Source organism: Aotus nancymaae, unplaced genomic scaffold (genome assembly GCF_030222135.1).
Source record: "Aotus nancymaae isolate 86718 unplaced genomic scaffold, 86718_ANA_hifiasm-v0.15.2.pri h1tg000003l, whole genome shotgun sequence".
NCBI classification, from domain to species: Eukaryota; Metazoa; Chordata; class Mammalia; order Primates; family Aotidae; genus Aotus; species Aotus nancymaae.
In genome coordinates this window covers 4,826,111-4,842,169 of record NW_026988414.1, presented here as the reverse complement: position 1 = coordinate 4,842,169, position 16,059 = coordinate 4,826,111, and the positions used below count along the sequence as shown (strand labels likewise).

At 45.1% G+C, this 16,059-nt stretch overlaps 1 protein-coding gene across 4 annotated transcripts in view; it reads left to right on the top strand.

The window, feature by feature from the left end:
* Positions 1-820: 820 nt before the first annotated feature.
* The window catches only part of GARNL3 (GTPase activating Rap/RanGAP domain like 3), a 183,713-nt gene continuing 168,474 nt past the window's right edge, over positions 821-16,059 (top strand). The window contains exons 1-4 of one of the 4 annotated variants that reach the window (XM_064377837.1): positions 2,104-3,533; positions 4,673-4,746; positions 5,712-5,768; positions 5,987-6,103. The gene's annotated coding sequence lies outside the window, so the exon portion shown is untranslated. Of the gene's footprint in view, positions 839-2,103; positions 3,534-4,672; positions 4,747-5,711; positions 5,769-5,986; positions 6,104-16,059 lie in introns of those variants that run through there. The other 3 variants (XM_064377840.1, XM_064377845.1, XM_012458113.2) reach the window with 3 other exon arrangements.

Sequence of the window (16,059 nt, the reverse complement as noted above, 5' to 3'; positions counted from 1 at the left end):
GCCAGTGCCTTCCAAAGCTGCAATGGCCAGTCCTCCAAGCACAGGTTCCCCCCACAAGCGCACTCCTCAGGCTCTGCTCCACCATCCCAGTTCCAGGCCCGCGTGGCCACACGTCCCTAGCTGCGACAAAGCCTCGCTTGCTGAGGTAGCCCTAGCTCACCTCCTGCTCCTGATTTAGGCGGCACGGTGGCCCCAGCTTTACCCAGATGGGGTTGCTGCCCTCAGTCACAGTGCAATGTTCAAGGGCCCTGAGAAGAATGCATTTGACTTAGAGAAGTCAGGATGGGGTTGGGGGTTGTCACAGTTGGAAACTTAACAGTCAAGACTCGACCCCACAACTGGTATCCTGCAAAGCTCCAGCCCCTTACAGGCGCCACAAACGACCACCAGGCGACAGTAGTACCTCCCCTTGGTGGATGGCGGGATCCCGGAGCCAACGCAGACCGCACGGCGGAACGCCACTTTAGCGACGGGTGCGGGAATCCTATCCGGCGCGGAGCCTGCGGGCGGGGCGGGGCGGAGCCACCAAGTGTGGGCGGGGCCTCTCGCGGGCGGGGCGGGGCTGTGGCGGGCCCTGTCGTAGAACAACTGAAGAAACGGTGGAGTTGGGTTTGTGCGCGGACTGGGGGCTTCGGAGGGAAAAGGCGGGGTTCCAGGGGGCGGGGCCAGGCCTGTGGGCGGGACATGGGAGAGGAGGGCCCGAGGGGCGGAGCTACAACAGAAAGGGCCAGGAGGTGCTGAGGTGAGGAGGGGCCTAGCTGCAAGGGGCTGCGCTCGAGGAAGCAGAGGTTTGGGGTGAGGGCCAGAGCCTTGCGCGAGCTCAGTAGTACAGGAGTAGGTGAGCGGGGCCTGGGTCTGTTCTGAGGGGCACGCAGCAGGAGGGGCGGGGTCGTGGACGGGACGCAGTCGAGGACAGGGTGGGCGTTTTGGGCCTGTGAGCTCCGCAGAGGTGCGGAAAGCCGGTGGCAAGAACCCGGAGGGATCGGCGCGGGAGGGGCGTTACCGGAGCGCGGGGCGGGGCGTGGGCGGGGCCTGCTCCGGGCTGAGGGCGCGAGGCGAGCAGAGCTGGAGTTGGGTGCGGGGCCGGGACGGGACCGGGGCGGGACCGGGGCAGGTCCTGTAACAGGCTGAGCGGGCGCGGGGTGGGGCTGGGACCAGGGTGAGCGGGCGCGGGGCGGTGTTTGGGCCCGGCGGAGGGTCCTGGCAAGCTGGGGTTCGGGGCGGGGCCTGGACCAGATGAGAGACGCGAGGCTGGCTGGGCCATGGTTCAGGGCGGGGAAGGGGCGGGGCCTGGACCCGGCGAGGGGTATGGGGCGGGGCGTGGGTTGCGGCGCGCGAGCCGAGCGGCTGGCCGAGGCCCGAGCCCACCCGAGTGCGCCCGAGCCCGCGGTCCCCGCCCTGGGCGATGGAGCCGGAACCCGGCGGGGCGGCCGCTGCTCTCCTGCGGCAGAAGAGGGCGGCGCTGCGGCGCAGGGGGTGCTCCTTCGAGAGCCCAAGGTACCGCGGCCGGGGAGGGCTGCGGCCGGGCGGGGCGCCGGCCACGTGGGGGTATGGCGATGTGAAGGGACAGCGGTGCGAGGCCGAGGCGTGGGAAGGGTCGGCGGAGGCTCTGAGGAGACCGGACGCGGAGTTCGGGCCGAGCGGCGGTGGGCTGTGGGAGGGGCCTGGCGGTCGGGCGGGAGGTGCGGGAACCTGTGTCAGGCGTCCAGAAGCGTTGGTCCTGTGGCAGGCCCCGCGTGCCCGCGGCTTCGGCGTGGCACGGGCTGAGGAGAACGTGCCCTGCCCGCCTCTGGTAAATGCTCAAGGGCAAGGTCGAGATCGGTCCACTGGAGGCTTCCTTCCTGCGCCCCGCGTGCCCTGGCAGCTGCACACCTGCTGCCTCCTCGCTCTGGCCCGGCTTGGCCCCTATTCCCCTCTCCCTCGCGATGCCGCCCTCTGCCCGGGCCGCCGGTGCCCCTCGGCTGGTCTTTCCCCGGGTCCTCTCCCGGGACGACCACCGCCCAGCTCCGAGCCTGGCCCCACAGACACGTCTTCCCCGCTGCGGCGAGTGCCCTCCCTCGGCTTCCCTGGCATTCCTTGAACTTGGAGCGGATTCTCCTTCGAAGTCGCTCAAGTCGGCCCTACCATTTTCTCAGGTCTTGGAGGTGACTGCAGCAGCTTCTCAGCCACACTTCTGTCTCTGTTCTGACACCTCTGAAATCTACACTCCAGCCGGCCGCGGCAGGGGTCTTCCTAAAGTGGTGACTGTGCCCTTCGCGGCCAGCACCCCTTGAAGAGCTCCCTATCGCCCGCAGCAGTGTTAGGGACGAGAGCGGGGGACTGGGAGAGAGAGAAGGATGGGGACTCCGGCTCCCACTGAGGCCAAAAAGAGGGGTCCATTGCTAGGATAAGAAGCAAACTAACCAGGATCCGTAAGATGAGGTGCGGGGCCCTTGACTTGGCCTTTTCCCTCCATCCTCAGTTCTTGACATTCCCTGCCTCACCCTTGGCACTCCAGCAGTACTGGTGAGCCTGGCATGTGAGCATCACGGGGACAGGAACCAGAGCTGTCCTGGTCACTGCTGGGTGCCCAGAGCTGGCTCAGTCCTGGCCCATGGGACATCAACTGTGTATTGAATGAATCAGTGTCTAACCCGCTGGTTTTTCCTCCCTTGCGCTGCGCTATTTCTCATCTGTTCCCTTTTTCATATCACACTCTTTTCTCTACTTAGAATATTCTTTCTTTTCCTCTGTATGCGCCCACCCCTCCTTCTTCGGAAGTCTTCCTTGAACCCTAGATTGAGCTCTTTGCTATATCAATAATCTGTGCACCTGTCTTCGAGTCCACATAACACTGTGTGTAGTTACCCAGGTAGTATGTCTCCCCCAATAGACTGGGAGAACCAGCCAGATATGATATCTGTTCTCATGGTGCTTACACGCTTGTTGTTAGAGCATGAAGGATGTGAGAAATTGAACCAAGGGATGTGGCTGAAAAGACAAGATGGAAGCTGGATCCCTCAGGCCTGAAGTGGAATGCATGGAGCAGCGCTGTCCCATGGAATTTTCCGAAATGATGGAAAAACCCTCTGTAATCCATGCTATCTGTTATGGTAGCTACTAGCCACCTATGGCCATGGAGCACTTGTAATGTGGCTGGCTAGTTGAACTAAGGAACTGAATTTTACATTTTATGTAGCTTTAATTAATTTAAATAACCGCCTAGGACTAAAGTCTGTTATATTAGGCAGTGCCAGTTTAGAAAATGTTTCTCTTTCTTTGAATTCCCACATTTATTACCCTCTCCTTTGTCTTCATAACCTTGCACCTGAAAGACTAGTGCCTTCCTGGCTTCCAGAGTTTTCTTGTTCTCTACTTGGTTCTCCATGACATTATCTTATCAGCTGTAGGATAATAATGATTACCATTTTTTCTTACTATAAAACTAATGTGGGCCAGGTGCAGTGGCTCATGCCTGTAATCCCAGCACTTTGGGAGGCTGATGTACCTGGATCATTTGAGGTCAGGAGTTCGAGACCAGCTGGAGCAAAGTGGTGAGATTCCATCTCTACTAAAAATATAAAAATTAGCCAAATGTGGTAGGCACCTGTAATCCCAATTGCTAGGAGGCTGAGGTAGGAGAATCACTTGAACCCAGGAGGCAGAGGTTGCAGTGAGCTGAGATTGTGCCACTGCACTCCAGCCTGGGTGACAGAGTGAGACTGTCTCAAAAAAAAAAAAAAAATCTGTGGCCCGGCACAGTGCCTCACACCTGTAATCTCAGTGCATTGGGAGGCTGAGGCAAGAGGATCACTTGAGGTCTCAGGAGTTCGACACTAGCCTGGGCTACATAGCAAAACCCATCCCTACAAAAAATTAAAGAAATTATCCAGGTATGGTGGCACACGTGTGTAGTCTCAGCTACTCTGGAGGCTGAGTCAGGAGGATCACTTGAACCCAGGAGTTTGAGGTTTCAGTGGGCAGTGATTGCACCACTGCACCTCAGTCTGGGCAACAGAGCAAGACCCTATCTCAATAAAATAAAATAAAACAAACTGTGTTTTTGAGAAGAAATCTGAAAAATCAAGAAAAATATAAAGAGGGTAATTAAATTTTTACTTACCCATAATACCACTAGGTATCAACTAGCCTTTTTTCTTAACTATGTATGTGTATATCTATATTAATGTTTTAATTTGCTTTTCCACTTAATATAGTGTAAGGATTTCCATAACTCTTAAATGTTTCTGAAATCTATTTTAAATTGCTGCCTGGTATTCTGTCATATGGATATATTGCCATGTATTTATTGGACACATGTAGTTTACTCACAGTTTTTCACTCTTACTAAAGATGCATTTGTGGGGGTTTTTTTGGCGTATATATATATATGTATATATATTTTTTTTAATTGTACTTTAGGTTCTGGGGTACATGTGCAGATCATGCAGGATTATTGCATATGTACATACATGGCAATGTGGTTTGCTGCCTCCATCCCCCGTCACCTATATCTGGCATTTCTCCCCCTGTTATCCCTCCCCAACCTCCCCACCCGTGCTGTTCCTCCCCTAGCCCACCCCAACAGACGCCAGTGAGTGATGCTCCCCTCCCTGTGTCCATGTGTTCTTATTGTTTAACACCCACCTATGAGTGAGAACATGCAGTGTTTGATTTTCTTTTCTTATGTCAGTTTGCTGAGAATGATGGTTTCCAGATTCATCCATGTCCCTACAAAGGACACAAACTCAAGATGCATTTGTTTAGGTATGAAGAGGTTCTCTTTTATAAAGAGTTCATCATAAATTTGTAGAAGTAATGGGAGTTATTGGATCAAAGAAAATGAACATTTTAAAGCCTTTCAAAGCATAAAGCTAAATTCCTTACCGGAGAGTTGTACCAATTTATAGTCCTTCAAAAGCATATGAGTATGCCTGTTTTTTCCCATCCTTAACACTAGGCATTATCATTTGTAAATATTTGCCAAAGTGGTAGCTTGGTTTAATTTGAATTTCTTTTTTTCATAGTAAGGTGAAACTTTTTATCATATCCATAATTTATACTTATTTTTGTGAAATATAGATGCATATACTTCATTTTCCTTTGGAATGCTTATGCTTTCCTTATTGAACTGAAACACTTTTTATTTATTAAGGAAATTAATTGTTTGGGTCAAATATGTAGCAAATATTTTTTCCAGTTCATTATTTGCCTCTTTATTTATGGTGGTTTTTGATAAAGCTTTTTAAAATTGTGGTTGTTGTTTTAAAATGATGTAGTTAGATCTTCTTCCTGTTTATACTTTTTTGTTTGTTTTGTGTGTGTGGTTTTTTTGTTTTTTTTGTTTTGAGACGGAGTCTTGCTCTGTCACCCAGGCTGGAATGCAGTGGCTCAATCTCTGCTCACTGCAACCTCCACCTCCTGGGTTCAAGCAACTCTTCTGCTTCAGCCTCGAGTAGCTGGGATTACAGGTGTGTGCTACCACGCCCAGCTGATTTTTGTATTTTTTAGTAGAAACAGGGTTTCACTATGATGACCAGGCTGGTCTTGAACTCCTGACCTCAAGTGATCTGCCTGCCTCAGCTTCCCAAAGTACTGGGATTACAGGCGTGGCACTGTTTATGCTTAAGTATAAGTGAATTCCTTAACTTAAAACAGATAAATGTTCATCTATACCTTCTCCCCTTATTTTTGTTGCTTAAAAAAACTACCTCCTTAATCCATTAATCCAGATTACCTCAACCCTGACTGTGTGTCAGAATCACCAGTGGACCATCTTAGCCATACAGGTACATGTGGGTGCTGCTGCTCCAGGCCTATTGATTGATTCAGAAAGTCTAGGGTGGCACTGGGCCTGTGGATGTTCAGAAAGCTCTGTAGGTGCTTCACAGGCAACACATCTGCCTCAATTATGGGACTGTTGCCAGATTAGCCTCCTTTATCTAGAGTCCTTAATTTCTTCTCATTTCCTGTTATGTCAATTTTTATTCATTTATTTTTGAGACAGGGTCGCACTCTGTTTCCCAGGCTGGAGTGTGGTGGCAGTTAGAGCTCACTGCAGCCTTGAATTCCTGGACTCAAGCAGTTCTTCAACCCCCCACCTCCCGAGTAGCTGAGACTACAGGTGAGTGCCACCATGTCCAGCTAATTTTTAAAATTTTGTATAGAGACTTGGTCTCACTTTGTTTCCCAGGCTGATCTCAAACTCCTGGCCTCAAGCTATCCTCCTGCCTCAGCTTCCCAGAGTGCTGGGCTACAGGGCTGAGCTATCACATCCAGTAGTTTAAATGCCTCATGTTTAGGGCCTTTCCGAATCGGTTTAGCCATATTTACCTAAGCATCTTGTTGGCATTGGGGAAGAAAGGCCTTATTTTCACTTTAGCAACTCTACTGGCTAAATATCTGGTTTCAGCTCTGAAAACTAGCCTGCAGACTCAGCAAACTGATGAATGTAGAGGCGAAGGGAATAGCCCAAGCGTTAGGCCTCCAGGGAGGGACAGTGAGAGACTAGCTGGGAAACCTAGAGGCAGTAGAATAAGACACTTATGCTGTTAAACCACTTGCCCTAGATGTGTTTGCTATCATTTTGTAGGAAGCACATCAGATAGTGTTCAAGAACAAGGGCTTTGGAGTGAGACAGACTTGGGTTTAAGTTTCTGTCTTTTCACTCACCACATGTGAACTTGGACAAGTTGCGTAACCCCTCTGAGCCTTGGTTGACTCCTTTATAAAATGACCTGCCTCCAAGTATTCCTGTCAGCTTTTGGTGAACTAATTTATGCAAAGTGCTAAAAACAGTGCCTGGCACAAAGCTTTAGTAAATGATAACTGCTCTGGACAAAAATGACAAACATTCACATAAAAGTTCTCCACCCTTTCCTCCCCTTGCCTAATTGAAACTTTAGCTTTGCCCATTCAGTTTTTCCTCCTCCCCTGCCCTCAGAACAAGGTTCTGTTTTGCTTTGTTGCATTTTTGAGCTGCAGATTTAGGAAGAGAAGGGGTGAGGAGAAGGACAATAGGGACCTAGGGCAGTGGTTAGGATTCGCTGAGCAAAACTTTTAGGGGTGTTGAGAGGTGAGACACATAGGAAAACCTACTTTGTGTGAGGGAGGCTAATACAGGCAAATGATATTTTAAGACATTTTTCTGTTATCTTTTGTCCCTTTGTAGTGATCAAGAAATTGATGAACCAAAGTTATTTTAAATTGTTTTCTATTGTTGAGTTGTTCATTTTGGGTGCAAAATTTCATGTAGGCCAAACCACATGTGAGCTACAACATGAGCAGGGTTATATATTAGTAGGATTGAATTTGTGAGGTAAATGCTGAAGATCAACTAATCTCAACTTTGGAACTTTAGACATCACCTAAGTCAGCTGCTCAGACAGTGCTTCTTAAAGTGTGGTCCCTGGACCAGCAGCCTCAGCATTCCCTATGAATTTGTTAGAAATACAAATTCTCAAGCCTCACTGCAAATCTTAGTCGGAATCTGTGGAATGGGGCTCACGAAACTGGGTCAGATTGCTAGTACAGAACATACATAGGAGGAGGGCTTCTTAAAACCCAGTTACTTGGGCCCCACCCCCAGAGATTCTGATTCACAAGGTCATCAGTGGGTTATATGAATCTGTGTTTCTAACAAGCTCCTAAGTAATGCCATACTACTGGCCCAGGGACATAAAGTACTTCAAAAAGTACCCTCTGGGTAATACCAGAATCCTTCCTGCAACAACCTTTGTAGTTGATCATCCATCTTCAGTTTCTTACATCTAAGGTCCAGGAGTCTACCACTTCATAAAGCAAGCCTTTTTAGTATTGAGCAGTTGCATTATCTTTCCCTAAGAGTGAAGTCAAAGCTTGCCTCGTTATTCTTGCCACCCATTACTCATGATTCTCTCATGGCCACTTGCAGTACCAGTACTTGTAGGGCTGATTCCCGGTGTCGCCTCAATCCTCAGGTGGCTCTTACCCAGTTGTAATCACCATTTAACACTTCTCTTTCAGCTACTGAAGCAGGACTAGTAACACATCAACATCCTTTCTGTTTGTCATTTTTAAGAGACAGAGGTTTACTCTGTTGCCCAGGCTGGAGTACAGTGGCATGATCATAGCTCACTGCAGCTGTGAACTCCTGGGCTCAGTGATCCTCCTGCCTTGGCCTTCTGAGTAGCTAGGACTACAGGTATGCACAACTACTCTTGGCTAATTTTTAAATTTTCTTGTAGAGATGAGGTCTTCCTGTGTTGCCCAGGCTGGCCTCAAACTTCTAGGCTCAAGTGATCCTTCCACCTTGGCTTCTCGAAGCACTGGGATTAACAGGTGCAAGGCACCATGCCCAGCCTGCATTGGCATCTTTTCTGATTGGCTGATATCAGTGCCTTACCAGTAGTTAAATTTTTTTTAATAATGTCAAAAGCTATGAATGACAAGCAAAGGACAATTATTTGGTTCCTGCAATTGCAAAATGCTGGGGTAGACCAAGCATTGGGAAAAGATGACTCCAGGTGCTTAAATAATCCTGTTAGTAGTCTTCATCTTCTGGATTGGCTTTATTCTCAAAGCCTTTCCTCACTGAGGCAAAGAAAGTTAACTACTCCAGATTTACTTTCAATGTATGATCCCAGCAGAAATATAGGGCTGCTTTCTCAATGATTCTAGCACATGACTTGGCACAGTGGCTCATGCCTGTAATCCCAAAATTTTGAGAGGCTAAGGCAGGAGAATAGCTTGAGCTCAGGAGTTTGAGACCACCCTGAGCAACATAGTGAGACCCCCATCTCTAAAAAACAAAACAAAACAAAACACTAGCTAGGCATGGTGGCATGCTTGCAGTCCCAGCTACTCAGGGAGGCTGAGGTGTGAGGTGAGCAGATCATTTGAGTCCAGGATGTCAAGGTTGCAGTGCCTTATGATTGTACCACTGGATGCTGGCCTGGGTGAGAGAGCAAGACCTTGTCTCAAAAGAAAATAAAAAATAAAAATTAGTTGGGCATAATGTTGCATGCCTGTAGTCCCAGCTACTCAGGGGGCTGAGATGAGAGGATCACTAGAGTAGGAGCTCGAGGCTACAGTGAGCCAAGATCATGCCACTGCACTCCTGCCTGGGTGACAGAGTGAGACCTTATTTCTTAAAATAACGATAACAATAATAATGCTAGCACATGTCCCTGAGTTGACATTCATTGGATCTCTTGGGTTCTATGGTCATCCTTGAACCAATTGCTTTGGCTAGAAGTGGGTGAAACATACTAATTGGCTGGGCCTGGTCACATGCTGAAATACTCCATTCATAGAGACCAAGAGGAACCAATTTCTCAAAGGAAAACCACAGTGCTATTACCAGAAAAAGGGAATTGATATTGGGTCGGCAAAAAAAAAAAAAAAAAGTTATGATGCAGACATGATGCTTTTCCAAAATGCCACCCAGGGTCACAGAATTAGGGTTTCTGTATTTTTTTTAGTTTTTGTTGTAAAAGACTGCCTTAGTTAAGTGGTTAAATTATGCTTGCTAAGTTTAGCCACTGTGGGTGCAGAGCCCTACCGTGGACAGAAGATTTTGAATTACAAATGGAAAACATATTTTCTACTTTCCCAAATATTGCTCCGTACATGGTGGTTTTCTTATTAGTAATGCATAGAACCCACGCCTTGTGAGAACAAAGTTGATGCCAAGACAAATGCTTTCTTGCTCCTGAATATTGCTTTCCAGGCCAAGATAAGTTCAGAAGAGAGCAGTTATCCATTATGCACTGGGGTGCCTCCTTTTCTTCTTCCTTATGTTTCTTGGGACTCTTAGAGTTTTGTTGTTGTTGTTATAGTTTTCCAGACTTTCTTTTTTCCAGATAGTTTTATAAAGTATTTTAATGTGAGCTTTTTTTCACAGTCTTTATTCCTCTGTGTTATGTTGTTACTCTTTCTGTTTGTATCAGGCCCTTAAGTATTTAATCACAAATAAATCTGCTGCTGTCAGTTTTCTTTTGGAAAAACAGCAGTCTTCTTGGGAAAGACTATTAAAAGCTGTCCTGTATTGGGCTGACATAATGGGCCCTTAAGGCCAGCAGAAGAAAATTAATTTTCATATTATGTCTGTTCTCCTAAGAGCAGAGAAAAAACAACTTTTATTATTCTCTAAGATTTTAAATTAATGCAAACCAGCTTCCTTTCTTGGAGGAAAACAATAGTCAAATTAGTTTTGCTTTAGAAAGTTAATATGAGAAATTATGTTTGGTTGTCTGGTTTCCAGAGTTAAAGATCTGAAGAGAGATGAAGTCTGACAAACGGTGCTGTAGGAAAATTGTAAAAGATTTGTCCTTTGCAGTGAGACTCACGGCTGGTTTTCCTGGAAGGAGAAATTCTAAAGCAGCATGCAGAGATATACAGAGGCAGAGTGTAGAGATGTGGAAAAATAGAAACCCCACATCTAGTTGTGTCTAGAGCTAGGATCTTAGAGGACAGTAAGCAAGTATGAGTTCGCAATGAGGTGTGACTGCCCAAAGAGATTTATGAAGAAGGCTATTCACTATAGTCTTGCTTGTTGTCTTAGTCCATTTGGGCTGCTAAAACAAAATCCTTTAGACTGAGTAATTTATAAACAACAGAAATATATTGTTCACACTTCTGGAGGCTGAAAAGTCCAAGATTAAATTGCCAGCATATTTGGTTTCTGGCGAGGGCCTATTATAGCGGCCTTTGTGTCCTCACGTGGTAGAAGGGGTGAATAAGCTCTCTTGGGATTCTTTTTTTTTTTTTTCTGGATTTTTTTTTTAATTGCATTTTAGGTTTTGGGGTACATATGAGGAACATGCAAGATTGTTGCATAGGTGCACACGTGGCAGTGTGATTTTCTGCCTTCCTCCCCTTCACCTATATGTGGCATTTCTCCCCATGCTATCCCTCCCCAACCTCCCACCCCCCCGCTGTCCCTCCCCTATTTCCCCCCAACAGACCCCAGTGTGTAGTACTCCCCTCCCTGTGTCCATGTGTTCCCATTGTTCAACACCCGCCTATGAGTGAGAACATGCGGTGTTTGATTTTGTGTTCCTGTGTCAGTTTGCTGAGAATGATGGCTTCCAGGTTCATCCATGTCCCTACAAAGGACGCGAACTCATCGTTCTTGATGGCTGCATAATATTCCATGGTGTATATGTGCCACATTTTCCCTGTCCAGTCTATCATTGATGGGCATTTGGGTTGGTTCCAGGTCTTTGCTATTGTAAACTGTGCTGCTATGAACATTTGTGTGCATGTGTCTTTATAGTAGAATGATTTATAATCCTTTGGATATATACCCAGTAATGGAATTACTGGGTCAAATGGAATTTCTATTTCTAGGTCCTTGAGGAATCGCCACACTGTCTTCCACAATGGTTGAACTAATTTACACTACCACCAACAGTGTAAGAGTGTTCTTATTTCTCCACATCCTCTCCAGCATCTGTTGTCTCCAGAATTTTTAATGATTGCCATTCTAACTGGCGTGAGATGGTATCTCAATATAGTTTTGATTTGCATTTCTGTAATGACCAGTGATGATGAGCATTTTTTCATATGTTTGTTGGCCTCATGTATGTTTTCTTTTGTAAAGTGTCTGTTCATATCCTTTGCCCACTATTGAATGGGATTGTTTGTTTTTTTCTTGTAAATCTGTTTTAGTTCTTTGTAAATTCTGGATATCAGCCCTTTGTCAGATGGGTAAGCTGCAAAAATGTTTTCCCGTTCTGTTGGTTGCCGATTCACTCTAATGACTGTTTCTTTTGCTGTGCAGAAGCTGTGGAGTTTGATTAGGTCCCATTTGTCTATTTTTCTTATGTTTAAGTCTTTAATCCATCTGGAGTTAATTTTAGTGTAAGGTGTCAGGAAGGGGTCCAGTTTCTGCTTTCTGCATATGGCTAGCCAGTTTTCCCAACACCACTTATTAAACAGGGAATCCTTTCCCCATTGCTTGTTTTTGTCAGGTTTGTCAAAGATCGGATGGTTGTAGATATGTTGTATTGCCTCTGAGTCCTCTGTTCTGTTCCATTGATCTATATCTCTGTTTTGGTACCAGTACCATGCTGTTTCGATTACTGTAGCCTTGTAGTATAGTTTGAAGTCCGGTAGTGTGATGCCTCCTGCTTTGTTCTTTTTGCTTAGAATTGATTTGGCTATGCGGGCTCTCTTTTGGTTCCATATGAAGTTTAAGGTGGTTTTTTTCCAGTTCTGTGAAGAAGGTCATTGGTAGCTTGATGGGGATAGCGTTGAATCTGTAAATTACTTTGGGCAGTATGGCCATTTTCACGATATTGATTCTTCCTAACCATGAACATGGAATGTTTCTCCATCTGTTTGTGTCCTCTCTTATTTTGTTGAGCAGTGGTTTGTAGTTCTCCTTGAAGAGGTCCTTTACATTCCTTGTTAGTTGTATTCCTAGGTATTTTATTCTCTTTGTAGCAATTGTGAATGGCAGTTTGTTCTTGATTTGGCTCTCTTTAAGTCTATTATTGGTGTATAGGAATGCTTGTGATTTTTGCACATTGATTTTGTATCCTGAGACTTTGCTGAATTTGCTTATCAGTTTCAGGAGATTTGGGGCTGAGACGATGGGGTCTTCTAGCTATACAATCATGTCATCTGCAAATAGAGACAATTTGACTTCCTTCTTTCCTATTTGAATACCCTTTGTTTCTTTTTCTTGCCTGATTGCTCTGGCTAGAACTTCCAGTATTATATTGAATAGGAGTGGTGAGAGAGGGCATCCTTGTCTAGTGCCAGATTTCAAAGGGAAAGCTTCCAGTTTTTGCCCATTCAGTATGATATTGGCTGTTGGTTTGTCATAAATAGCTTTTTATTGTTTTGAGATATGTTCTGTCAATACCTAGTTTATTAAGAGTTTTTAGCATAAAGGGCTGTGAATTTTATTGAAGGCCTTCTCTGCATCAATTGAGATAATCATGTGGTTTTTGTCTTTGGTTCTGTTTATGTGGTGAGTTACAGTTACAGACTTGCGTATGTTGAACCAGCCTTGCATCCCCGGGATGAATCCTACTTGATCATGATGGATAAGCTTTTTGATGTGCTGTTGCAATCGGCTTGCCAGTATTCTATTGAAGATTTTTGCGTCTATGTTCATCATGGATATTGGCCTGTAGTTTTCTTTTCTTGTTGAGTCTCTGCCGAGTTTTGGTATCAGGATGATGTTGGTCTCATAAAATGATTTGGGAAGGATTCCCTCTTTTTGGATTATTTGGAATAGTTTCAGAAGAAATGATACCAGCTCCTCTTTGTATGTCTGGTAGAATTCGGCTGGGAACCCATCTGGACCTGGGCTTTTTTTGGGTGGTAGGCTCTTAATTGCTGCCTCGACTTCAGACCTTGTTATTGGTCTAGTCAGGGTTTTGACTTCTTCCTGGTTTAGGCTTGGGAGGAGGCAAATGTCCAGGAATTTATCCATTTCTTCCAGATTTTCTAGTTTATGTGCATAGAGTTGTTTGTAATAATCTCTGATGGTGGTTTGAATTTCTGTGGAATCTGTGGTGATATCCCCTTTCTCGTTTTTTATTGCATCTATTTGGTTATTCTCTCTTTTCTTTTCTATTAATCTGGCTAGTGGTCTGTCTATTTTGTTGATCTTTTCAAAAAACCAGCTCCTGGATTTATTGATTTTTTGAAGGGTTTTTTGTGTCTCTATCTCCTTCAGTTCTGCTTTGATCTTAGTTATTTCTTGTCTTCTGCTAGGTTTTGAGTTTTTTTGATCTTGCTCCTCTAGCTCTTTCAATTTTGATGATAGGGTGTCAATTTTAGATCTCTCCTTGCTTCTCATGTGGGCACTTATTGCTATATATTTTCCTCTAGAGACTGCTTTAAATGTGTCCCAGAGATTCTGGTATGTGGTGTCTTCGTTCTCGTTGGTTTCGAAGAACATCTTTATTTCTGCCTTCATTTCATTGTTTATCCAGTCAACATTCAAGAGAAAGTTGTTCAGTTTCCATGAAGCTGTGCGGTTCTGGGTTGGTTTCTGAATTCTGAGTTCTAACTTGATTGCACTGTGGTCTGAGAGACTGTTGGTTATGATTTCCGTTCTTTTGCATTTGCTGAGGAGTGATTTACTTCCAATTATGTGGTCAATTTTAGAGTAGGTGTGATGTGGTGCTGAGAAGAATGTATATTCTGTGGATTTGGGGTGGAGAGTTCTGTAAATGTCTATTAGGTTTGCTTGGTCCAGGTCTGAGTTCAGGTCCTGGATATCCTTGTTAATTTTCTGTCTTGTAGATCTGTCTAATATTGACAATGGGGTGTTAAAGTCTCCCACTATTATTGTGTGGGAGTCTAAGTCTCTTTGTAAGTCATTAAGAACTTGCCTTATGTATCTGGGTGCTCCTGTATTAGGTGCATATATATTTAGGATCGTTAGCTCTTCTTGTTGCATTGATCCTTTTACCATTATGTAATGTCCTTCTTTGTCTCTTTTGATCTTTGTTGCTTTAAAGTCTATTTTATCAGAGATGAGAATTGCCACTCCTGCTTTTTTTTGCTCTCCATTTGCTTGGTAAATCTTCCTCCATCCCTTTATTTTGAGCCTTTGTGTATCCTTGCATGTGAGATGGGTTTCCTGGATACAGCACACCGATGGGTTTTGGCTTTTTATCCAATTTGCCAGTCTGTGTCTTTTGATTGGGGCATTTAGTCCATTTACATTTAGAGTTAATATTGTTATGTGTGAATTTGATACTGCCATTTTGATGCTAGCTGACTGTTTTGCCCGTTAGTTGATGCAGATTCTTCATTGTGTTGATGCTCTTTACCATTTGGTATGTTTTTGGAGTGACTGGTACTGGTTGTTCTTTTCTATGTGTAGTGCCTCTTTTAGGAGCTCTTGTAAAGCAGGCCTGGTGGTGATGAAATCTCTGAGTACTTGCTTGTTTGCAAAGGATTTTATTTTTCCTTCACTTACGAAGCTTAGTTTGGCTGGATATGAAATTCTGGGTTGAAAGTTCTTTTCTTTAAGGATGTTGAATATTGGCCCCCACTGTCTTCTGGCTTGTAGGGTTTCTTCTGAGAGATCTGCTGTGAGTCTGATGGGCTTCCCTTTGTGGGTAACCCGACCTTTCTCTCTGGCTGCCCTTAGCATTTTCTCCTTCATTTCAACCCTGGTGAATCTGACAATTATGTGCCTTGGGGTTGCTCTTCTTGAGGAGTATCTTTGTGGTGGTCTCTGTATTTCCTGGACTTGAATATTGGCCTGCCTTGCTATGTTGGGCAAGTTTTCCTGGATAATATCCTGAAGAGTATTTTCCAGCTTGGATTCATTTTCTTCGTCACATTCAGGTACACCTATCAAATGTAGATTAGGTCTTTTCACATAGTCCCATATTTCTTGTTGACTTTGTTCATTCCTTTTTACCCTTTTTTCTCTAATCTTACCTTCTCGTTTTATTTCATTGAGTTGATCTTCGATGTCTGATATCCTTTCTTCTGCTTGGTCAATTCGGCTGTTGAAACTTGTGCATGCTTCGCGAAGTTCTCGTGTTGTATTTTTCAGCTTCATCAATTCACTCATATTCCTCTCTAAGTTGTCCATTCTCATTAGCATTTCATCAAATCTTTTTTCAAGGTTCTTAGTTTCTTTGCATTGGGTTAGAACATGTTCTTTTAGCTTTTGGAAGTTTCTTATTACCCACCTTCTGAAGCCTGATTCTGTCATTTCATCACACTCATTCTCCATCCAGTCTTGTTCCCTTGCTGGTGAGGAGTTGTGATCCCTTATAGGAGGAGAGGTGTTCTGGTTTTGGCTGTTTTCATCCTTTTTGCACTGGTTTCTTCCCATCTTTGTGGATTTATCCACCTGTCGACTTTGTAGTTTCTGACTTTCTGATTGGGTCTCTGAGTGGATGTCCTGTTTGTTGATGATGAAGTTATTTCTGTTTCTTAGTTTTCCTTCTAACAGTCTGGCCCCTCTGCTGTAAGACTGTTGAGGTCCACTCCAGGCCCTGCTTTCCTGGGGATCACCTGCGGCAGCTGCGGAACAGTAAAGGTTGCCACCAGTTTCTTCTTCTGCTTTGTCCCAGAAGGATACCTGCCTAATGTCAGTCTGAGCCCTCCTTT